At 37.3% G+C, this 25,439-nt stretch overlaps 1 pseudogene; it reads right to left on the bottom strand.

The window, feature by feature from the left end:
- Positions 1–238: 238 nt before the first annotated feature.
- LOC148879333 (putative inactive receptor kinase At5g10020 pseudogene) lies at positions 239–3,039 on the bottom strand (annotated as a pseudogene).
- Between the last annotated feature and the right edge of the window lie 22,400 nt (positions 3,040–25,439).

Below are 25,439 nucleotides of genomic sequence, written 5' to 3'. Positions count from 1 at the left end.
TTTCTCTCGAAAAAAAAAAAGTATCAAGGGCATGTAACAGACCACGACAGAGGTTATAGGATTTTTGTGTTCTTGGTTAAGTGTACACATGGCATTCAAGGGTGTTCGGATTTTCTCCTTTTTACAAGCTGGAACTTTCTTTTGTTGACACATTTTTGTATATTCCCATTGTACAGGCTCTCATTGTACATGGGTTGTTATTTGTGTTCTTCCTCATACTTTAATACAATTCAATACCTTAACCTGTTTAAAAAAAAAGAAAAAGAAAAAGTAGACCATGACAGAGGCCTCAACTTAAAAGGCTATGATCGAGCTGATGCCATTCTCCCGTTAAGTTGAAGCCAATCTTAGCTCGATCAAGCAAAATGACTTACCTTTTAAAAGGTGCAAATTCATTTTGTGCATGTTGTGCACTCTAGGTTTTGGTAAAATTTAAACTTCTAATGTTTTACTAACAACCAAGAAGTGAGAAATTCATATTCCCAAAATAACCATTTCCAAAATATTCTATGTCCAACCAAACACAACCAACTATTTGCATATTGGACAAGATTTTGAGAATGTATCGAGTAGGTTGGAAGATATTACTTAAAGGATGCATCCATTGTATGCCTTGAGGGTGGGAAATCAGTTGGCAATGACCTCCTTCCTTTCCCCTTTGCAAAACATAGCATGAAGCTTTATGCTTGTTGGGGTTTCCTCGGTGCTACAAGTGAGTAGTCATGAGATACTTCATAGTAAGTGATATGGTGGTCTAAGTGCAAGCAAATATAATTGAGGATAACTCTATTTGCATCTGGAACATGACAAAGAACTCCTCTAACATTTTCTTTTATTTTTATCTTGAACAAAGTCCAAGAACTTTGTTGATATGTAATACAAGAATATACTAGTCTAGTTTACCCAAGGAAAACTAGGCCTGAAACCTCTTAAAGGAGAAGGACACCGAATGAATTACACCTTTTAACATCTTTTGTTTGAAAAGATAATGAAAGAACTTCATAATAACAATAACAATAACAATAGCAATAACAATAATAATATTAATAAATGTAGATAAACAATGAATAATGGCTCTTAGATACTAAATATAGAAGCAAGATAATTGAAAAACTTGAGTAGAAAATAGAGATAGAACACAATGCAATGCTATGTTTATTGGGTGGAGTTTAAATATAAGTTGTTGGAAGATCTTACCATAGAGGTGAAGACACAGACTATCTCCATGGATATAATCTGCAAGTACCGGCCTTTCTTGCTCCCTGGGCCCCCAATACTATGCTCTTAAGGGGATGATGTTTGGATGTCTAGTAGACCTAATTTTTTTCACTTCCTTTGCAAATTCTTTCTTATGCTTGACAAGTCCTACACGCAACCACTTCACGGTCAACATATGTCCACTATCTAGAGTAGCCTTGTATAAAGTCCCATGACTACTTCTACCAAGGACTTCTGCTGGGGCTCTAGACAACTCACGGGCTGTGAATACTACTGAATTATCTAAAAAATGTAGTTCTCTAGCCAACCAATCTGGTGAGTACACATTTAACATTATAGGTCGCTCACATGTCTCAATAAAACGGGGTGAGGAAGATAAAGGGGATCTTGGAGATGACTTCCACTTAGATGTTGGAGGATGATTATCTGGAAAGTCATATTTCTTGGACTCTAGACATGCCTCTCTTCCCTTGGGTAAAGCAAACTCTGCAGTTTCAACCACAAACTCTTTCTGCCCAGACAATGGCCTTGCATTTGATGTCAGCAATTGATCATTTGAAAAAGTCAATGAAGTTGGAGAGGGTTCAATGCTTTTGTGGAATTTAAAAAGGGAAGTAGGTGTAATTATTCCATATTTAATCTCTTCCCATTGTTTGGCCATTCATTTTACTTTTTCTACGAAATTGTTGGAAATGTCCACGATAATAAACCAGTAAAACAAAAGCAATCATCAAAGTGGCACTTATAGAGGCAATAATAAATGCTACTCTGATATTATATTTTGAACTATAATGTTGCCCCTTACCATTAAAACTCATGGGGTTGTTGCTCTGTGAAGGCACAATATTTGCAAAGATTAGTAGCGTATTTCCATGATGAAATGAAGTATTTGAAAAATGCACCAAGTTTTTAGGAACTTGTCTTGATAGATCATTATAAGACACATTGAAATCCTTTAGACTAGATGGAAGCCCATCAGGGATCTTACCATTGAAATTATTATTGGATAAGTCAAGGTACTCTAAACCGTTAAGCTTGTTCATTGCACTTGGTATCTCTCTTGACAAGTTATTCCTTGCCAGATTTAGCAACCTAAGCTTCCCTAAGTTACCTAGCTCAGAAGGCAAGGAACCTATCAATGAATTACCGAGAAATAAAGTGACTCCAACTACAAATAAGAAGGTAAAACCAATAACTCTGTTGTCCTTGAGCCTTGAAGAGGAATATTTCTTGTGAAATTATTTCCTGAAATATTCAAGTTTATCAATGATAATGAAGTGAAGAAACTACTTGGAATGGGCCTAGTAAGTTCATTTGAGCTGAGATCAACTATAGCTAGTCTTGGATAAGTCCCAAATTCAATAGGTAGGTCACCTCTTAAGGAATTATTCATGACGTTAATAGAAGACTATCTCTGAAATTGATAAATAATGTTTGGAAAGGTTCCAGACAATGCATTTGAACTCAAATCAATGATCTCTAAAGTATCACCCCAGCTTTGCATAATAGATATATCACCAGAGAGACCATTTTTGCTAAAATCCACCGTCACACATTCTCCAAGAGCAGAAGGCAACGGGCCTGAGAGCATATTTGATGAAAGACTTAAAAATTTCAAAGTAGTGGAATTAATTTTGTGAATCAAACTTGCAAAAAGGGGAAATTTTATACAATTGGTTTTATCTCAAACTGATATACTTGGCATTATGAATTCTTCATTATTTCCTTGTGTATATATACTTGTTCCAACTGACCTTGATTATTTTCTGCAGATATTTACAACGCAAGATGCAAATATACACTAGAAATAATATCACCCATTTGGTGAAGTTTATTTCATCACTTAACTTGTCTAGCCATAAGGGTGTTGAAGATGTCTTGGGACAAACACCATTTGCACATTTTCTTAACTTCCCAGATGTAATGTCTGAGAAGTCACTTCTATCTACACTTGTGAATTGTTAGGACATGCAGTCAGCTTCGTTTAGGTTAGGGAGAAAGCTTGTCACATTCACGGCATATAATGTAGCTTTGAATTTGGGTTTGCCTACGAGAGGCAATTTTGTAGATTTGTACATGGTCCCATATTACATTTACAAACGAAAATCTTTGGAAAAAATGTGATACAATGGGGCGATTTAGAAGAAAAAATTAGGGAGTTGTTAAGAAACAAGAAGGCAGAAAGGAAATATGTCACAAAGTTGCTTATTGTCTATATATTGGGTCAATTCCTTTTTACAAAAACCTACTATAACATTGACGGTAAATGGTTTGAGTACATTGATAAGCTTGAAGAATTAAGAGATTATGATTGGGCTAGTGTTGTTCATAGGGAGCTACTAAATAGTTTGAATGAACTCTCTTGTCAATGATGAAGGAGGCACCACCCAAATCTGGGTGGCTACATGGTTGTGCTACTATACTCATCGTAATTTTACATTTTGTATAAAAATTAATTCCATTTAATAAACCTTGTATGCTAATGTTGAGTGAGTTCTTATCTTGTCACCTGCAGATTTGGTTGTTTGAACATTCCACTGTATGAATTCATTCCTTGATAGATGCATTTCCAAGAATTGCAAAATGGTCTAGCACCACTTATCGTTGAAGGAGAACATATAGTGATGTTATTGCCATGCTTGTGGATGATGAGGTAATATAGTGGGATTTTATCTATAATGTCAATCTTCTAATATAGATTATTGTTCTAAAACATTTTGTGCTTCATTTTTTTAAGGTTATTTAAATTTTAGTTCCTACCTCCAGTGAAGAAGTGGCTTTGTTGGATGATGGAGAAGAAGAGGATGAGGAGCCTCATCAAATCAGGAATTGGTTTTGGAAATTAGAAGTCTTAAGTCAAATGTTGCACAATTAACCGATGAGAACATTTATCTTCGGTCCTTGTTACCATCACAAGTATGGAAAGAAAAACAAGGTGATGAAGAAGATCAACCTAACGAAGGTGGTAGGAAGATTTTCTCCAGGCGAGAAAGAAAGAAAGCTCCTATTTTGTGTTCACCATTTATTAACGAAAGAGCAAAAATGATTGAGAAAATGCACATGATTGATGTATATAGTACAACATCACCATCAAATAATGAGGTATATTTCGATATCGTATCTATTAAATATGATGGGTTGGTAAAATATGTTTAACAACCTAGCAACATTTTATATTTCAAGTCATCGATGGAAAGAGATTATGGAGATCCTACAACTTCAAATGCCAGTTATCTAATAGTCAACAATCAACTATTAGACGATTTCTATCAGTTCCAATTACTAGGTTGATTACACATGCGTTAGACATAGGTAAATGGAACACCCCTGATTTATTGAGTTATTAATACAATTTCCACATATGCAGTGAAATTATTTGGACTGATGGAACCAACAGCTTGGCTGGGGTACACCTGTACTCACTATTTGATGGTGGCCTGATATGGAATGATGTATGTAACTCTTGTAGTAGATTTTTTTCACCTATAATAATTATATATTTGTTATAGTTTGTATATAACTATTGGGTTACCTTTATTTTTTTTATAGGCCATAAATGCGTATGGATGTCTTTTAATTGAAAGGGAGCGACAAAAAATGGGTAATGTTGAATGTGAGAGGTTCTTATATATTAGCACATTTGCACAGGTAATCGGTTTTAACCATTTTTATTTCATTTATTATGTACTCATATATTGAGTAATCTATTTTTTCTCTTTTCAAATACATATATCAGGAAATGGTTAAAACGGGTGATGCTACTGCAATAGAGCCTTATATTGGCCCTCTTCTAAGTCAACGGTATAGCAAAGTATTTATACCCTTGCAAAGTAATGGACATTGGCATATTTTGGCAATAAACATGGATAACGACTGCATTGAATGGTATAGTTTAATCCAGTCTGTTATATACAAGCAATTTGCTAGAACAATGGTATGCGTCTATGCACTGCAATATTTTCATGTGCAAGTGTTTTTGTATTAATCCATAATCATCATTGACTTTGTAATCAATATTTGTCTTAGTCCAACTACTATATGAATAAACTCTTAGGAGTGGGGTTTACAAGCAATGGGGATTTAAAGTATGCAAGGATGCTCCATCCCAACATGCCATTGGGTATGATTATGACGTTGTTTACCATCAGTATTTATTATACTGATACATATCTTAAGTATTGCAAAGTAACTTCGCCATGCATGTTGTGCATGATCGAATATGGGCTTTTTGTAATGAAGTATATCGATTGTTTATGTCGAAATGCCCCATGGGATTTTTCCTTCAATGATACAATAAGTTTATGGTGGAAGATTTGTGCACAAATATTGCAATCCCAGTTAGAATAAACCATCACTAGCTCATTTAGGTCATCCACCCATCTATACAGCTATGTGCGTTACAATAGAATAGTGTATTAATTATATTAATTATCTGTGATGTATTACTTGTGGTGTATGAGTTACACCAATATGGTTTGAAACTTTTTTCATTTACTTTTCTATCGACACCAATCAATTCTTGGATAGAGATGGTGCAAAACTTGCTTTGTGTAAGGTCTCAATGGCAATGGAGATGGAATTTCAAGTTATGCCAAACAATTAAGTTAATGCTCATCTTGGTTACATCTTATCAATCTTGCTATAAAGGCATGCGGTGCTATTGAGGCATGAGTTAGAAAGATTGAGATCATTTCTTGTTCATAGTGTTTAACTAGTGAACTTTATATTAAATGAGTCTGAATAGATAGTGAATTTTATATTAAATGAGTCTGAATACTATATTAAACATCAAAAGTAAATACATAAAAACCTTTATTCTTAAACTTATAAGCATTATAAGTTAGTAGATGGGCATATGAGTTTGACAATTTAGATATATTATGTACATACTCAAAATATTTAATTAGGTTCAGAGTGGAATCATTAAAATTCTTCATAGACCAGCCCACCTCCATGTCTTTGATAGTTGCATATGTAATACTAGTAGAGTTACAAAAAACCATCATATGTTTTACTTTCAATCTCTTGGCTTTCATTAAATCATCAATTATAGCCTTTCATTTAGATTGAGCTACAACTGATTCTTCTTCTATTTGTATAGACAAAAGACAAGCCTTCATACATTATCATAAAAGTTGTACCTCCTATCGGATTCTTCTTCTTTTTGGCATCTCATATCAGTCTTATTATAATTAGAAACTTTTCCAATAACAGTTGTACCTCCTATCTTTGGTAGGTGAGATAATTTAACAAGAACTTATTGGTTGAAGTTGATGGGCACCTGAACGGGATCTTTCACCTACATATCCTACATTCATGTCTTTATTCACACTAGCCCAAGTTGTTGATCTGCTAAGTTTGCTTCAATACCAAACAACTAACCTTTCATTTTATGGACTAATTTCATATACAACCCATTTACAAACAACTGAGTATTAGGTTATGAAGGTTAATTTGATATGCTAATGGATATCATTTAATGCAATTCATATACATGCTTATTGTACTTTATTTTGTGCCTTACTGAATTATGTGCTAATTCATTTTTCTGTATTAGTTGTAAAGAAAAATTGGGAACTAGTTTCAGCTGCTCATATATTAATGCTAATCAATTTTTATTGGTTATCGGTGGTAGTGCTCTTTGGAATGTATCAAGTGATTTGGAATTGAAGCTTCAATCTACCTGCAAAACTTTGTTCTTCCCGATGGAGGTGGATGCAAAAGCAATATCATACTTTCAGATGTAGCATTTATTTTGATATCTCTTAATGGCAAATAAAGATCATGTTCGGTGTTTTTTGGACAGTCATATCATATTTACTAGGGATGATTTGTTGAATTTATTTTGCTAAATTCATATGTATAGTAATTACTGTAAATACTAAAAAAATTGTCGTAAGGACAATTATGGTGTTGGTTAAATGTTTTTGGACGATGGAGTTATTACTCGCAGTGTTTTCAACAATGACGTGATTGTTAATTCCACATTAGACTACGATTCAATATTGGCTTGATGGGTTAAAATGCTCAACTTGATATATATATTTATGTAGATGGATGTGAAGTGTTGAATGGAAAAAGTAAAACATGAGACCATACTCACCACCTCCTAAATGAACATTTATCAAATAAGGAGGTTATGTAGGTGGATGTAATGGTTTGATGGGCTAAAATGCCCAACTTCATTCACATAATGGTCATACATGCCTTAACAACCACCTTAGTAAAGATTTACCAAGATGGAATTCGAGGTGTTGGATAAGTTTATCTAAGAGAACATATCATCCTCAATTGGAACATCTGTTTCGTATGAATTAACTAATAACAAATGATGAAATAACGTTTATTATTATGCGTTTTCCCTTTCCTTAATGGCCATTTTCCAAGGATGCCATATTATTGAAATTTACTAGGTTGGCTCATATGACCACAAGTTGCCAAATAACCATCTAGCAATAGATGTTGATCATTGCATCAATTACCCCCATCTCCCAGTGGCCACAAAGAAGAGTAACTAAATAATTTTGCTGGTAGTGCCCCATCCTAGTTATCTTAATCCCATTCAATGAAAAGAAAACTTTGCTAGATGTTGGGGAAGAAGCAGTTGAATTCACCATAGTGGAAACAAAGGAAGGCACTATGGTGAATGAAAACTGGCTCTTAGGGTGCAACCATTTGATTATATTCCACTTTACTGACCTCTACTGCAATAAGCAAGAAAGGTAAGCAAAAAACAAGTTTATATAGTTGAACCACAACTTTGATTTAAAAAAAATAGAATTTGACATAAAAATTGTGGTATAATTTTGGTGTTCTACAACGTGAATGTTTTTTCTTTCACTTGTTTTTGAAATTGACACATTGGCAAAAAACGAAATACTAGTTCTTAAACCTTGTCTTTATTTGGAAAAGCAAGAACAAGTTGGTTTTGTTCCAAAAACAATTCATGTTTTTGAAATCATCAAAATACTGGTTTTTAGACAAAAATAACTCTTGGAATACAGATATTGTATAATTTATAAGATATACTTTTTAAATCTCTTGATCTTTTAAGGCAAAAAGATCATTCCATTAGCTTATGAACGTGATGTACATGAAGACTCATATTCAGTATATAGAGCTCTTTCAGCCCTTTGACAAGTTGCATAAGCTAGAGCATGGGATAATTGGTTATTTTTTCTATTGACACATAATATTTGCATAAAAAAGTACTTAACAAGTATATACTCTACAATATGTTTATATTGCCAGAAGAGTACTGTTTGAGGATGATAGATTGATTTGACTACTACTGAGGCATTGTAATAGGGCAAAATAATGTTGAGTCTTTGATTTTTAGACTGCATCATATTTAGATTCCTAATGAGAAAAAGCACAAAACTGCATAAATGGCATTAAACTCCTGGATTTACTTCCTCCAGGTTGATGGTTTTAAAAGTATCTTGACTTTTAAGGGATCAACCCTCAATTACGAGCATCCAAGAAGATGCAAGCTTTGAGTGACATGTGATTTTATGTTTAATTTATACTGTAGAGTATGCTACTTGCAGATTCTTGGTAACAACTTTATGCTATCCAAATACCCGTGTTATGAAATTGATGATAAGATTAAATATGCTATTACTCAGTTAAAATTAACTTTTAAGAGATCAACCTAAAAGTTGGTGCAAGTTTATCACCTGGTGGCATAATAGGCATGTTTCTAAAGAAAGATCAAAATCAGAGGTATAAGAGGGTTCTAAAAACTGGTGTTTTCACTACTAATTCCAAGTTCTATTTTTGGCACAACTTGCAAAATATTACACCATTACTTACAAAAATTACAATTACTACACAAAAAATTCAAAGTGTAAGACATTTATAGTACCAAAAGACAAGACAAAAACCTATACCTGTGCTTATCATACTTGGGAATGCATCAAACTAATCGATTGCAGCTCGATAAGTGTGTCGATAGTGACCACTTTCTCCACACCGACTACAATGGATTTTCCTCCTTTCAATTAGTTGTGATTCAATTCTTTTAGTCCTAGGACGATCAGGTTGACGTTTTTGCTTTGGTGGCAACAAGTTCAGAACATTATGATTAGCATCACTGCTCATAAAAGAAACTGACTCATTATTAAAATCAGGCATATCTGAATTAGGCATCGCATGCATGTGCTCGGAGTAATTTGCCTGTTGAGTTTCTTTCAAATAGCACTCTTCAACAAAATCACAAATGTTTAGGCCCAATAGACCAATGGCATGATATGCATGCACACATGGTAATCCAACTATTTGCCATGCCTTACATGAACAACTTCTAGAAGTAAGGTGCACCATTTCTTGTTTTCCCTTATAGTGAACTTCAAATTCATCATCCCCACATTGTGTGTACCCTAAATTTATGGACTCTGATATGTTAAACTTAATAAAATCCTCTATATTAGGGCCCATTGACTGTTTATATCCCTTAGCTTCACCTTGCCTCTTAAATGTTAACTCTGTCATTTTCAATCGAATTATATTGACTAAGGACATGATAGGTTGTTCCCGTGCCTCTAACGCCCATGCATTAAATGATTTTACAAGAATAGATGTAAACTTATCATATTGTCTACCATTGAATAGAGAATTTTCCCTATATGGCGGATCACTATCCATTATCCAACCATAGATATCCAAATTCTGATTATGTATTTTACTGAGATAGAGATCAAACTTCACGGTATCCCTTGTATAAATTAATTGATTCACATAATCATCGATTACCTCTTTTTTAGCCTTTAATAAGCATAGACGACGCATGCATCCCTTAAGGTTCTTCATCAAATGTCTTGAACAAAAAACATGATATTCAGAGTCAAACACAGTTTCTACTGCATGTTGAATGCTAATATTACGGTCAGAAACAATTACTACCTTCTGATCATCATTTATTGCAGTTTTCAAATTCTCTAAAAACCAAGTCCAATATGGAATTGACTCAAATGAAACAACTGCAAACGCAACTGGAAACATTTGATTATTCGCATCATATGCATTAACAGATAATATTTGACCTTGATAGTTACCCTTTAAATGGGCCGCATCAATGAATAGCATTGGACGACAACCAACTTGAAAGCCATGTAAGAATGAGTGGAAAGTAACAAATAATTGATTAAATCTACTTGAATCATCAACGGTAAAAGTAGCAACTGTTCCTGGATTAGTCTCAATCAACTTTTTGCTCAACTAAGGAATAAGCTTATACGAATCATTTGCAGACCCATTATGCAATTCTTTAGCTATCTCTTTCCCCCGCCATGCTTGTTTATAAGTCAGTGAAATGGTATGATCACGACTAAAATCCTTTATTATATCTGATGAAAGATACTTAGGAGAATCACGAAGCTTTTCAACAAAACAACACTTATGAATTTATTTGATATATGAAATTGACAACTTGATTCATCACTAGCTAAATGTGTATGTATGGGACTATACTTATACACCCTGTATGTTGGTCCGCCACTAACTACACTTGCTCAAATTTCCCATCCAACAAAACATTTACATTGTATGTATTATCTATCATTCTTTAGAAACTTATATGCAAATCTTCTAGCAATGGAAAATTTATTTAGTGCATTTTGAAAATCATCTCCACTGTCAAATGTTTGCCCCACTCCAATTATCTCATGCTCCCAAATTGCTAACAAATTGGCATGATTGCTGATGTTAAGCTCACTTGTTTATTGTCTAGAAGATGTTGCCAAATCATGTACAATATGTGCATGAGGACTTGACTAAGTTTCAACATTAATTTGCTCTATGCCCTTCCAAAACACATGCACCTTTGCACTCTCATTATTAAACTCCAACAGATTTAAAATGTCACGTGGCCCATTTGATAGCAAGAAGCATGTTTTGTTGAGATGTGTTGTATAATGTAAGCTTACGCTATTAGCATGAACCTTCAAACCACCACACACCTCATCAACAAACACGAACCTCAATTCTAGTATCCTTAAAAGTGCAATAACATAATAAGACCTTGCGTGGAGTTGTTGCCATTTGTACATAATAAGCAATACGAAAACCTTGTCATAAATTAGAATAAAGACATGAACATATAAATTTAAATAAAGAGGCTATGCGATCTTGTAAATATTATGAATCGTGTATCTAATTTTATCACTTTGAATTATTCAACCCATATTAATCTTTTATCCCATTTAAATAAAGACATGAACATACTCTGCATTTCAGCATTTGCTTTCTCTTCAAATATGATTTCTAAGGTAGATAATTTATAAATTGGAAAGGAAAACCACTATCATCGTTCCTTCCATTTCTTTAATATATAATTTATACATACTCTATATTTCAGCATTTGCACTCTCTTTAATATATAATTTATACATACTCTGTACCATGTGAAAATAAAAGAATGTTTTGGAAACAAACAATATATTTTGACTTTTGGAAACAAACAATAAAGACATCCAAAAGCCTTTGGAAACAAATAATATCTTTTGACAATAAAATAATACATTGGTTTGTATTATCGGACTGTGATGGAGGTTCTTTGGAGAAAAATGATATCTTAATAGCCCATTGGGTGATGTTTTATCTTTGGGTGATGCTTTATCACTTCCTAAGGTACTCATTCTTTTTTCAAAAGAATTTTATCTTATTTTTCAAAAAAATGATATCTTAATGACCCATAGACAGGGCCAAATGTGCCAATTTGGTAAGCATCATCTAACTTGGTAAAACTTTATCAGGATAGAATTAAAATGACAAATTGAAATAGAATGGCATGCAAAAGCCATAGAAAAGAAGCAAGATCTTGTGACAATAAAGGAATATTTTGGTTTGTTGCTTGGGCTGTGGTAGAGGTTGTTTAGAGAAAATATGATAAGATTTTGTCATTCGGTACTACGGGTATTAGTATGGGATCTGTGAGATTAAGGTTGGGCTTTTGGAATTCTTTATGGATTATCACTATCCTAATGTATTTTCTCCTAATAAATTGTATCTTATTATTCAAAAATAAAAAAAAAAAGAAAAACAAATCTTATTGGTCCCTTGGCAAATAAGGTGTCAAATGTGCCAACCTAGTAACTATCACCTAATTACTATCTTTGATTTGAGAGCATTCAACTTACAAACTAATGTTTCTCATTAACTTAATTTAGCTCTTTATAAGAGGAATTTGAATAGCATGTTGAGAAGGCAAACACCCTCCTAGAGTCTACAACAAAACAATATGTGATTATTAATGCTTGTTATGAGTAATTATCACTAAACTATCATCTTAATTTTGGAGAGATATTTTCATAACCAAAGTAAATTGATCTTCCATACAAGAAATTTTGCAAACACAGACTTGCTTGATCTTCTTTTCCATGTGTAAACTAATGTACACTCATTCTCCAATGCACATTCAACAGGAATGAATCAACATCAAACATAACAATTTTTTTTATATAAAAACGACAACCTATTTACTGTGAGAGAAATGTAAAGAGAACCAAAAATCAAATTTATTTGAAAGGACTTTTTGATTGACTATAACAAATTAAAATATCATACAAAGAAATTGTCAAATACCTGTTAGTGGCACAAGTGTTCAAAATGACAATTTCCTCCCGTTAGGGAATGTCTCAATGTATTGGCCAAAACTTTAGTCTGATGGATAGGCAAACAAAATGATGGAGCAGTGACAAATGCTGCGCAAGAAACAAAAACGGTTAAGATGGTCCTTCACTTGGTATAAATTAAGACATGAATAGAAGTGAAAAAAGCAACAATGCTACCTAAAAATTTACAGGTAGAGGGAGAACGGGACAGAGGGGGAGCAGGAGAGCGATAGATGGGGAGGGAGACTGAGAGAGAGAGAGAGAGAGAGAGAGAGAGAGAGAGAGAGAGAGAGAGAATGGGGGCAAGACAGAGGGAGAACGAGAGAGAGTTATAGAGTGAGAGCGAGGAGGGAGAACAAAAGAGAGGGAGAATGAGACAGAGGGAGAGCAGGAGAGCGATAGAGAGAGAGAGAGAGAGAGAGAGAGAGAGAGAGAGAATGGGGGCAAGACAGAGGGAGAACGAGAGAGAGTTATAGAGTGAGAGCGAGGAGGGAGAACGAAAGAGAGGGAGAATGAGACAGAGGGAGAGCAGGAGAGCGATAGAGAGAGAGAGAGAGAGAGAATGGGGGCAAGACAGAGGGAGAACGAGAGAGAGTTATAGAGTGAGAGCGAGGAGGGAGAACGAAAGAGAGGGAGAATGAGACAGAGGGAGAGTAGGAGAGCGATAGAGAGAGAGATAGAGAGAGAGAGAGAGAGAGAGAGAGAGAGGGAACGAGAGAGACTGATAAAGGGAGAGGGTGAGGGTGCCACAAAGGGAGAGCAAGACTGAGGGGGGTGAGAACGGGAGAAAGTGGGGGCGACAGAGGGAGAGCAGGAGAGCGATAGAGGGTGAGAGAGAGAGAGAGAGAGAGAGAGAGAGAGAGGAAGAATGAGAGAGAGTTATAGAGTGAGAGCGAGGAGGGAGAACAGGAGAGAGGGAGAGCAACTGAAGTTTAGTCATCTATAGTCGAAGAGAAGAGAGTTGCGAGTGTGAGAGAACGAAAGAGAGAGAACAGGGAGGGCGGGAGAAAACAATGGTCGTGGGCCCTAATAGGGTCATTTTAGTCTTTACAATTTAAGGATAAATTTCAAAATAAAATTTTAAATAAATGTTATTATGACATGTAATTCGAGTTGGATTACCACGTTACAGGAAAAGCTTAGGTAGAAGTGTGATTTTTAAATGGTATGGGAATCGGTCTTATAATTTCAAAAGTTGAATTCGAGTAATTATAAATTCTGTATGAAGTGGCCTGGTGTTCAGATTTCTGCAATGAGCCTGCTCGTAATTTTGTGACCCACTAGGCCCATCATAGCAAGTAATCAAGTGTCCACAAAAGGAATAGAGATCTAAGGACGTCAGCCGTTCCAAAGTCCACTCCTGTTTTAATAAAAAGCCAAAAAGATGGAAATTTTATGAAGTGGTAACACAGCCAAAGGTGCAAGCTAGCTGGAAAAGTGTTGATGGGTTGGTACTCGCTACCCACGCATGGCCTATCTCTAACAGCCGACCCATTTCCCATCAAAACTTAAAATCAGTAGATTGACAACTCTATAGTGTGAATACTTTTATCCCGGAATGTGTCGAAATTAATTCTCAAGTGGAACACACTTGTCCATGAAAAGCTTAGCTACTCTACTGTGTAATGTTGGCCAAAAATATACATCAGTCTCATGACCTAAACACAGCAGATAAGCTCTTATCATGCTTCTTTCCACTTTCTTTCAATCTGCTTCCCCATCTATCGCTCAAGTCTGAAAAAAGGGGCTGAAACTCAGCAGAATTTCTTCATTACTTGTACATTTTTTGAAGGGGGGAGTTGATGGGTTGAGGTTATTCTAGCGCTCTCTTGATTGACACATCTATGTGAACAATGGATTCATCAGAGATGTGTGGGAAAGGGGTGGGCGTTGGAGCGATAAGATGAGGACAAAGGATAAGTGGAGAGTGGAGACTCCACTACTCAAAATATAAATTCCTTTTGCACATATTTACACTTAACGATTGAACAAGTTCTTTGCACTGTGTTAGTATATTGAGATTTTTATCTCAACAAGGTCACAAAGGAACCTTCGGAGAAAAGATGAGTTCTTTTTGTCTTTCTACTTGTTATTTAAAAGAAAAAAAAAAGTGTAGAACAATTGGGTAGTTGGGAAAAGATGACACAGATGAAGCAATATCTTTTGGTTTCCACCAAATGAGATTTCTGTTCCCCTTTAACCATTCTTTCTGCAGTACTTACAGCAAACAAGGAAGTAGCTAGTTGCTAGCTACCACTCACCACACTCCACTCTTTCTGTGGTGGTCGAATGTTCAAACCCTGATCTTGACAAATGGGTGTTCCCTCTAGTGAAAAGACAGTGCTCCCTTTTCTGCTTTTCACCTAAAGTAATCTCTTGCCCATTATAGCAGGCTCAGAATTGAACTACTGTTGGTCAACATAACAAGGGGTTCAAGTTGGGCCGGGCTGCAGCAGAATCAGACCAACTCAATCCTATAAAGGGAATTTGAGCTGGCCATTAATTGAGATTCGAGTTGGTCCAAGCCCACAATGTATGGCATGCATTTGTTGTACAAAATTAGTTAAATGATTAAGACACTTGGAGCAACCCTTTAAGTTGAGATAATATCATTATCAGTACAATGCTTGAGTGGCATATCTGGACCATCCCACTAATTAGAAACCTTTTACATCAAAAAATGTGATGGCTTTTGAATTCTTGGGCCTTGGATCTCATTTCTACACAATTTGTTCGCCATCCCCCTTCAATTCTTTAAGGTATGTTTGATTTGAAGGAAAAAAAGGTAGGGAAAAGAAGGGAAAAGTAGAGAAATCTATACAAGATTTGTAAAGGTTTTTCTTCATTTTTCTACTTTTTCCTTTAAACCAAACATACCCTCAATATTAATAAAACCCATCAGGTGGGAGTTGGGACCCCCCTCTTTCTCAAATATTTGGGGTTAAAAGGGGAATAAGAATTATTGTCCAGTCAATTGAAAAGTCCAGGCCCATACCAGAGGCTAACTATATATCCGCATCAATCCAAACTCTTCCAATTCCAGCCCATCCAGTCTTTCAGTAATTGTGATTCAAAAGAATGACTGAATGGTTTTTGGGTAGGCTTCGAAAAAAAATAGACAAAAAAGAAAAGAATGGCTTTAGGGTAAAAGACTTTAAAAATAATACCCTGAGTTCTTCAAATCAAATTAAATGTACAACCTACTGGATTTAAACATATTCTCGTTTGTTCTCCTATTTTATGAACCTCTTTTAATACTTTAAAATTCCTATTTTGCCAATTGAAAAATTAGACTTACAATTCATATTCTTCCTCCCAGATTGAGAACCAGCTACTCTGGTTGAAGAAGATGAAAATACAAGTATAAGACGGCTGGAATGCTCTTTTGAGTTTTGAGAGCAGTTCAATAGAAGGAAAATGAAAGTTTCCGTTCCAGACTATCCCACTTTTTGATTGAGGATTCATGGTGGCATTTAACTCACAACCCACTAGAATCGATTTAGTCTCAAATCAGATCATCATGATCAGCTTATTTGGCACCCATTTATGTTCAGTTCAGCTGGAACAAACCCTACCCGTTTCTGGAACAAATTTGTATCTGCCCTTGGAACTCACCGCTCAAAGAGGGTTTCAGCAATCACAAGATCACCAAAGAAGAAGAAGAAGAAGAAGAATTTAATCGTCCAATATCCATTTATTTCAGTATTGATTGATTATACATGGGAAGCCGTTACACCTGTCAATCATGCCTAATGATTAAAATCATGGGTCATGTTGAGATCGGCTTCTATTAGGACAAAGTTGTGCCTATACCGTTCTAACAACCATTTTCACCCTTGCATTAGGAATATCTTGAAAGAATAGTAGGATCCATCTTATGGACGCCATGAAGGGTGCGGAATGGGTGGGTGAATTTCAAAAAAATTTCCTACCTTTTCCCAACTGGGAATCATATTCCCTAAATTTAGAATATAATATTCAAAGATTCTACTTGAACCATAATCAAACCAGATCTGAACTAAAAGAAAAAGGGAGGATTATACCTGATCCGGAGAAACAGTATCTCCCAAAATTGGTGTTCACGCCCAAAGAAGACACCAAGATCCGCTCTTGCTGAAAATGACACAACTGTGAGTGGAATGGAACTAGTAGGGTGCATTCTACACATGGGATCCTTCGCAAGAACCCACTGGAAACTCTGAACACCAAATCCTTTTCAGTTTTTTTTGCAAGACTGATGTCAAGAACTGATTTCTTGACTTCTTTCTTCTGCAAAGATCGAATCTTGCAAGAGGGAATGGCGGCAGCTGGAGGAGAACTCCTGGGACGAAGATGGCTGAACAACTTTTCTTCTATCTGGATTTTTGTGAGATCTAATCTTTGTTCGCAGAAAGCTTTCTTGCTTACTCAAAAAACCCTTAGTTCAAAATCTGATATTTTTCTCTTGGGTTTCTCCTCATTTCTTCTTGATTAAGAAAACCTCCTAATTAGGAGTTATCCCAATCCATATCAATATTTGGATAGGGGATTATCTTAATCCTATCTGCAGATTAAGTTAGTTTACTCCTAATCTTATCAAGAGGTTACCAGATTCAAATCTGATTTGAATTTGGTCTCCCAGAGTGGATAAGGTTAAAGGCTCAATCCTTTTACTAACATTAATCTCAGATTCGCCCCATAGATGGGTGATCATATCAGCCCAGCTCGTAATGGGCTTCTGGCCCATCACGAGTTCAGTGTTTAACTAGTTTCCAATCTGCTGCCCAGTTGGGCTTCTTTGTATGGCGTGGGACCCAAGCAATGATCTACACACCAGCCACATGGGTTCAACCCAGCCTTTATTACAAGGCCCAGCCAAATTCACTGAAAAGCTCAGTGAACTCCTGAGCCCATCACATGGACCCTATGGGCCCAACACTTACATTAAATGGTCCTTGGGCCAAACCATCTTATAAAAACCCAGGGACTATGGGTAGGAGCAAGATTAACCCATCAGGTATTATCCTAAATGGTCTTACACTTAACCTCTCGGCCCTTAATGATCAAGCACTGCTTGACAAGAGAGGACCTCTCCCTTAGCTGCAAGGAATGATGCCACACTCTCTATTCACATGGATCCTGACATTTGCAAACTTTTTGAAATCGTATATATACATAAATATATTAATTTTGCAAAACAAAATTTCAACTATTGAAATCAACTACCAACAGTTTGGTTTCCATCAGAGAGAGTGCATTCCCGATCATTACTATTGTCTGGCAAAGGGGCTGATCCTATCACTATGATCACTCACTCAGATGAATTCTCAGACTGCCTCAACATGCCTAGGTTTTGACCCCCGCTAAGGATCTCACTGATTGACATATCAAAGACAATCCGATCCGACACCTAGTGAAGTGTCATAATCGAGTTTAGGGGTCAGGTGTAACTTTCCAGTTTTGCCCATCTGTCTCCAAGGTCCAGGGCAATACTAGAAATCTGGTCCAGTTCAAGGATTCAAGTAATCTCATACTGCATGTGCCTTGGGTCTTACCTTGGTGGCCGAGACAAGCTATCCCAACACTTAGTGGCACACCAGTATCAGTCTTGGCAGGATAAATCTCCCCAGACTTATCCAATGACTGTGAACATTTAAAACTAACACTTGTCTCTATAAGTATCCAGTTTTAGGGTCTTACACAGAATTATATCAAACAACATGAATCAAACATGCACTTTATTTATTTACACTAAATGTCAAAAGTACATCAAAATTGAATTGAAGCTAAGGGTATACAAAACTGTCTAACATATCTCCTGATAATACAAGCAAGGAGATATTCTCAATGCAAGATAGTAAGGGATGCTCAAACCGGCTTTGCCCTGACTAAGCCCAACTCGGTCATGATAATCTACAACGATGATTACTGTAATGATTGTTATAATAGTTTGCAGCCTTTGCAACCCTAGGGCTCCTGTAAAGGCTCTCCCCTTAGCTACAGCCTCGTCCTCAAGGCTGATTTTATAAACCTGGCTATAATTGGCTTGCCACCTGATCTTCCAGATGACACCCGCTACTGTCCTGCCAGGACCACATGTTTGGGGTCTATTGACTTTGCTGCGGATGCGGACCATGTGGAAATCCAGTGCAGACCTCAGACTAGTAGCTCTACCTATCCACTTAGAACTATAGTCAACACTAGCCTCGGAGAGATACAAAATGATCTGCTGCTGTGTTGATTTTTGTTCAATACTAAGGTTCTGAAATTCTATATCTCCAGAGTTATTTGATCTATCAATTCTTTTGTTGGCAATATCAATGCTTATTACTAGTGTAGCACCAATTCGGGCTGGCATGGCAATTTTTTAACCCAACCTATTAACCCGCCCAACCCACCCATTAATTAATGGGTTGGGTTGTATCCATTTTTTCTTGGGTCATAGCGGGTTGGGTAACCCAATAAGAGGACATTTGATTGGTTGGGACATGGTTATCCAGCGGGTAACCATTAATCTCTCTCTCACACACACAGGTATGGTATATGGAATGCATTTCTTAATACAAAAATTGCAATTAGTGATTGCTACAATGATACGACCACTACGGAAACAATCCTTAGTCAAGCTTCTTTTCCAACATCACTCCTCTGTAATTTAACCATTCGTGCCTATACTCGATTAGGTACTAAGGAAGAATTCTTACGATAAATTTCAAGTGTTTTGCAGAATTATCATGACTTCTGATTGAAAAATGTGTTTATGAAAGATTTCAAGAATTGGATTAATGGAATATGATTTGTATGTTGGGACTTCATTGATTGATGTACACGTAATATGTGGTAAACAAGGCAATGCTCGTAAAATGTTTGACAGTATGCATGTGAAAAGCGTTTCATCATGGAATGCTTTAATTGCAAGTTAAATGAAAATGGAGAAATGCAAATTGAGGATGTGTTGTTCGAAAGAATGCCAAAACGAAGGATTGCTTCTTGGACTACAAGCTATGATATCTGTGTGCACTTTTGTGAGATCTGAGTTTGAGGAGATGTTAAGGGTGGATTCAGAGGTAAATCCCAATTGGGCCACTCTCATGACATGAATGTCCTTCCAGCGTGTGCTAATTCATCTGCAATGGAGTATGGGAAAAAGATTGATGGTTATGCAAGTGAGATTGTTTTGGGCATAAAATTTTCTATCATGTTTATATTTTTCTATAATTTATGCTATTTTCTTCACTTCTGTTCTTTATTAAAAACTTTTATTTTTTTTTGCAATTCCTAGTCTTTAATGGTTTTCTATATTTTTCTATAACTTTTGTTATTTTTCTTCATTTTCTGTGTTTTTCAATAATTTTTGTTATATTTTTTTTTGTAATACTGTTTTTTCACATGTATAGAAAGGACAAAATGAAAGTTGTAATTTCTGTATTTTCAATTTTTATGTAATTTATTAATTTTATGCATTTTTGTGTTTTTGTTTAATTTCTATTTTATTTCCTGCAATTTTTATTATTTTTGTGTAGTTTTCATTATTTTATCTAAATGGGTTGGGTTGAATTTAGGTGGATTTGGATTGAACCCAACCCATTTAATTCTATTTAATTGGGTCATTAATGGATTGATGGATTAGATGAATTGGATTGAAACTCAACCCAAACCGAACCCAACTCACCGGCAATAACCTTTGCAACCTCTGCAAACTCGGGACTAACAATTCCTAGACCCAAAATAACAACGATTAAGCCTCCTATCTTTGTTGTGTTCCAAACCGCCCCGCAACCTATGGTAACACAATAACCAAGTCCGCATACGTTTTCTCGAGGAGCCCTTTGTATCAATTCTTGCAACAACATGCATGCACGGCTATGCGCTGGCCAACGCCAAGAGTTGGGGTTCCCATACAATTAATATAATGGTCGATGGAAGTCTCATGCATTGAATTTGAGGAACGACCTTTCCCATCGTCACCTTCAACAATTATTGTATCTTCATGACCAAAGATGCAAAGGGAAGAGATCCTCAGGATGCATGTGTGCCACTCCAAATATAAGAGAGTAGCAGGGGGTACTTTCATTCGGACTTCACTGGCCAAAGATGAAGTCACCTGCATGTCTATGCTCATTAATGGCTTGTTTGGTTCCCATGCAATTGCATCCTAGCTCACAGATGATGGTGATCTATCTGACCTTGGATCACCATGAATAGTAAACGCCAAGTGCTACTTGTTGGTTTCATCCGATCCTCAAGTGGAATCTTGGCACTACATCCAATAGAACCAGATGGTAGAACCCATGAAAACCCCCATTCCACATTGTTGATGAACACCCTGAGTTAATGCAATTAACGAAATCAGAAAAGTATGAGAGTGTCCTTTTTATTGGGCCTCCATAATCCATATCTTTGAAGAAGTCACGGACCAGCTCTGGAACCCACGACAAACGTAATCAACCATTACCAAGTTCTGCAACACAATGTCACTGATTTTCATCTCTTCAATTGTTGTAGCGGTTGAACTTGCATGGCCTTCTCCGTTCAAGTTATTGATTATTCGACCGGTTGGAGAAAACCACACTTGTGTGATTATTTCCATCCAACTCCAAAAAGATGAAGGCTTGCTCTGTTGATGTGCGGGTTTGGATCCGTGTAGCCAATAACACCCCATCTAGTGTTAGTGTTATAGTGAACATTTGCGATCTTGGCAGCCTTGTCAATGCAATGGTCATGACCAAGGTCACTTGAGTGCATGGTTGATGCTGCCATAGAAGAGACGACGATGTCTCTCATGCCCCTCATATGACATCAATTCCTTTGTGCTTCCGACACCAAAACTTGAGAGATATAACACACATCCACGCCAGAATAGATTGACGAGGGCACCCAGATCATTGAACATATTTGAACCTACCCATAACAATGAACTTGTGAACTTGTGCTCGTAGTTGCAATAGGGAAATAGTGGCACCTTTTCCACTGACGGCTTGTCATTACGCTTCACCCTGTATTTAATTGGATTAAACTGAACCTTGTTGAAAGCAATAACTTGGACTGAGTTCGGAGCGGATGTCTTTCCCAGAGAAAGCAAGACAAGAGAGGGACGAAGAGTGTGCAGTTTGAGTTGGGTCTAGGGTCGGTGTTGGTTCCTAGTAGAAAGAGGAAGAAGGAATGGGACCTAGGGCTAGAGCTTATGACACCGATGGATGCAAAGTAGGTTTTTGGGTTACGGCCAGAGGAAACTAGGTGTTTGACACTAAAAATAGAGTAGGATAGGAAACTCCAGGGAGGCCAGGGAACACCAAGCACCATTACTGGTGATGTAAAAGGACTGCAAATTGGTGGTGACAAGGAAGATGAGCGAGATGGAGAGAATAGAACTTGTGAAGGATGTGCACCCTTTTGCTTTCAGGAACGACTGGAGGTTGAACTGTAGTTGGAAGGCTGGTGGGTCTTGAACTGAGAGGCGAGAGTATTCGCACTGCTATTCTGTCCCATGGCTGCCGCTCTGTTTGCTTACCTTTGGAGGCCTCTGTTTCCTTCGTTGATTCCCAATAAGGGAAGCTTCGTCAGTTGTGTGCCTCTAAAACACCAATCGGCCGGAGGTGAGAGTTGGTTGAGTCTGTGTTCAATCTCTGCCAGGCGAACGAGAGTTCTCTCTTGGTTTTTCTCGATGCGGCTGAGGCGAGCTTCAAGGCTTGCCATCCGTGCATCCATGGATCAGCTGTCTCTGATACCAAATGGTACAAACCCTTCCCGTTTCTGGAACAAGTTTGTATCTGCTCTCGAGCTGTAGTGATGAAGCACCACTCAAAGAGGGTTCCTGCAACCACAAGATCACCAAAGAAGAAGAGGAAGAAGAGTTTAATCGTCCAATATCCATTTATTTCAGTATTGATTGATTATATATGGGAAGCCGTTACAACTGTCAATCATGCCTAATAGTTAGGAAAATAGAAGAATTGAAAAAGCAAGAAAATAATTGAAGAATACTGTCGATGGTGTGTGTGGTACCATCAGGCGTATGGTATTTATAGATGGGATGTTTACACTAGAGTGAAGTTCTACAAGAATTGAGAGATTGTTTATCCTAAGTAGGGATTATCCTAGGAGGATAGATCCGGATCTCTAGAGGACTCTTGGTTCTCATTATCCTTAACATGCCCCCACAAGTGAAACGGCTTCATGAAGATGTGCAGCTTGGACCTAAGGTGAAGAAACCGTGGTGTTGGAAGAGCCTTAGTCATGATATCGGCTATCTGGTCCTTGGAGGAGATGAATTTCACCAGCAGCTTCTTTTTGAGAATTAGATCTCTCAAGAAATAAAAATCAACCTCTACGTGTTTGGTGCGTGCCTGAAATACCAGGTGTGTGGCTCCCACATTGTTGCACCAAGCAATTGGAGGAGATGTGGAGGAGAAACCTAGATCTGCAAGGAGGGACTGGATCCATAGGAGTTCTGTTGCTGAATTTGCGAGGGCTCAAAATTCCGCATTTGTGCTAGAACGAGTTACTATTGCTTGTTTCTTGCACTCCACACAATGAGATTGTTTCCCAAATATACACAATAGCCACCTGTGGATTTACAATCATCAGGGCATCCAACCCAATCTGCATCACTAAACGCATGAAGCTAAAGGGAATTGAGTTTGGAGAAATGAAGACTAGCATCCAATGTGCCCTTCAAGTAACGAAGAATCCGTTTGACAGCAGTCTAATGAGCATCTGTGGGAGCTTGAAGAAATCTGCTATCCTTGTTGACCAAATAGGCGATATCTGGTCTAGTGATGGTGATGTACTAAAGGGCACCCACAATACTTCTATATTCAGATGGATTCGGTAGAGCTACACCTTGGAGAGCGGGCAATTTGCATGACAAAGCCATGGGAGAAGCAATGGGTTTGGCATTAGCTAACTTGCTTCGCCAAAGCAAAACTAGGATATAACGTCATTGCATTAAGACCAATCCTGTGGAAGTGGAGTAAGCTTTTGTACCCAAGAACAAGTGCAGGTGACCCAAGTCCTTTAGTGCAAAGGTCTCGAGAGTGAGGAGATGATGCGGGAGACAACATGAGGAGATGATCCAATGATTAAGATGTCATCAACATAAACCAAAATAAATATGGAGACCTTATCCTCTCTGTATATGAATAAGGATGGATCAGTCGAGAGAATCAGGCTCGTGGAGCTTTTCGCAGTCTGTATAATACTTTGAAGTTTACAGATATGAGTGGGCTTCGAAGGATCTTCAAATCCCTTGGGTTGCTGTACATAGATGTCCTCAAAAATAAATTCATTCAGGAAGGCATTGTTAACATCGAGCTGTCGGATATTCCACCCAAAGGTGACGGCCAAGGCAATGACTGTACGGAATGTAATTGGTTTAACCACGGGAATGAAGGTATCAGAAAAGTCAAGACCCGGTACTTGGCTGAAACCCTACGTCACCAGGCATGCCTTGTGACATTCAATAGAGCCATCGGATTTACCCTTGGTTTTGTTAATCCATTTTGTGTTGATTACATCCAGATTGGGATGATATGGAACAAGTTCCCAAGTAGCATTGTCCATGAGAGCTTGGTATTCCTGCTGCATAGCATGTTGCCAGTGTGGATGCTTGGTCACACTAGAGTATGTGGCTGCTTCACACTCCTCTGGTGTGATATCAACAAGAAGGGTTGCTGGAATAGGATAGCTGGTAGTGGCCGTCGCAAGAGATGTGGTGGAGCTCACTGATCTGGTGACCATGGTACGAGTTCGTTGTGAAGGTGGAGGTGCAGTAGGAGTAGCATCAAGAAGCTCTTGAATCGTTGGGAGCAGACTCGACTGATGGACTAGGAGCAGCGGGGGTCTCTAAAGGCACCGAGGGTGGTCGTTGGTGATCTGATGAGGGAGAGGAGATGTCATCGAATGAAGAAGAGATGCCAAGTGGTAGTGGAGCTACGACTTGCAGGTTTGGTATGGAGGTACTTGAAGAAGAACTGGTATGATCAGTATTGGATCGGTTAACTAGGGAGAGTTGCATACCAAGAAACCGAGATTCATCAAAGATGACATGCTAATTGATGAATTCACGTTCACTAGTAGGATGCCAACACCTGTAACCCTTATGAGCGGTACTATATCCCAAAAATGTACACTATTGTAATTGAAATTCAAACTTGTGGCGATTATAGGGTTGAAGAAGAGGATAATAGGCACAACCAAAAATTTTGAGAAATGTGTAATCCGGAGTTCTTTGAAACAGTACCTCATATGGAGAATGATTACGAAGTGTTGGAGTGGGAAGACGATTGATTAGGTACACTGCCATATGTGCAGCGTCAGTTTAGAAGGAAAATGGGAGAGAAGTGGAAGCCAGTAGAGATAATGCGGACTCAACAATGTGTCGGTGCTTCCTTTCAACTGTACCATTTTGTTCATGAGTGTGTGGGTACACCATCCGGTGATGAATCCCTTCAGAGTCAAGATACCGTGAGAGAGAGCGAAATTCCCCTCCCCAGTCAGATTGAAAGATTTTTATTTTTGTGGACAGCAAACATTCCACATGTTGTTTGAAGCTTAGAAAAGCATCCATAACTCCAGATTTCTTTTTGAGTGGGTACATCCAAGTAAATTTCGGAAAACCATCCACAAAAA

Source organism: Nelumbo lutea, chromosome 1 (genome assembly GCF_056320005.1).
Source record: "Nelumbo lutea isolate HS-2025 chromosome 1, American lotus-T2T, whole genome shotgun sequence".
Classification (NCBI taxonomy): domain Eukaryota; kingdom Viridiplantae; phylum Streptophyta; class Magnoliopsida; order Proteales; family Nelumbonaceae; genus Nelumbo; species Nelumbo lutea.
The sequence above is the reverse complement of the archived record's forward strand: the minus strand, read 5'-3'. Positions and strand labels throughout refer to the sequence as shown.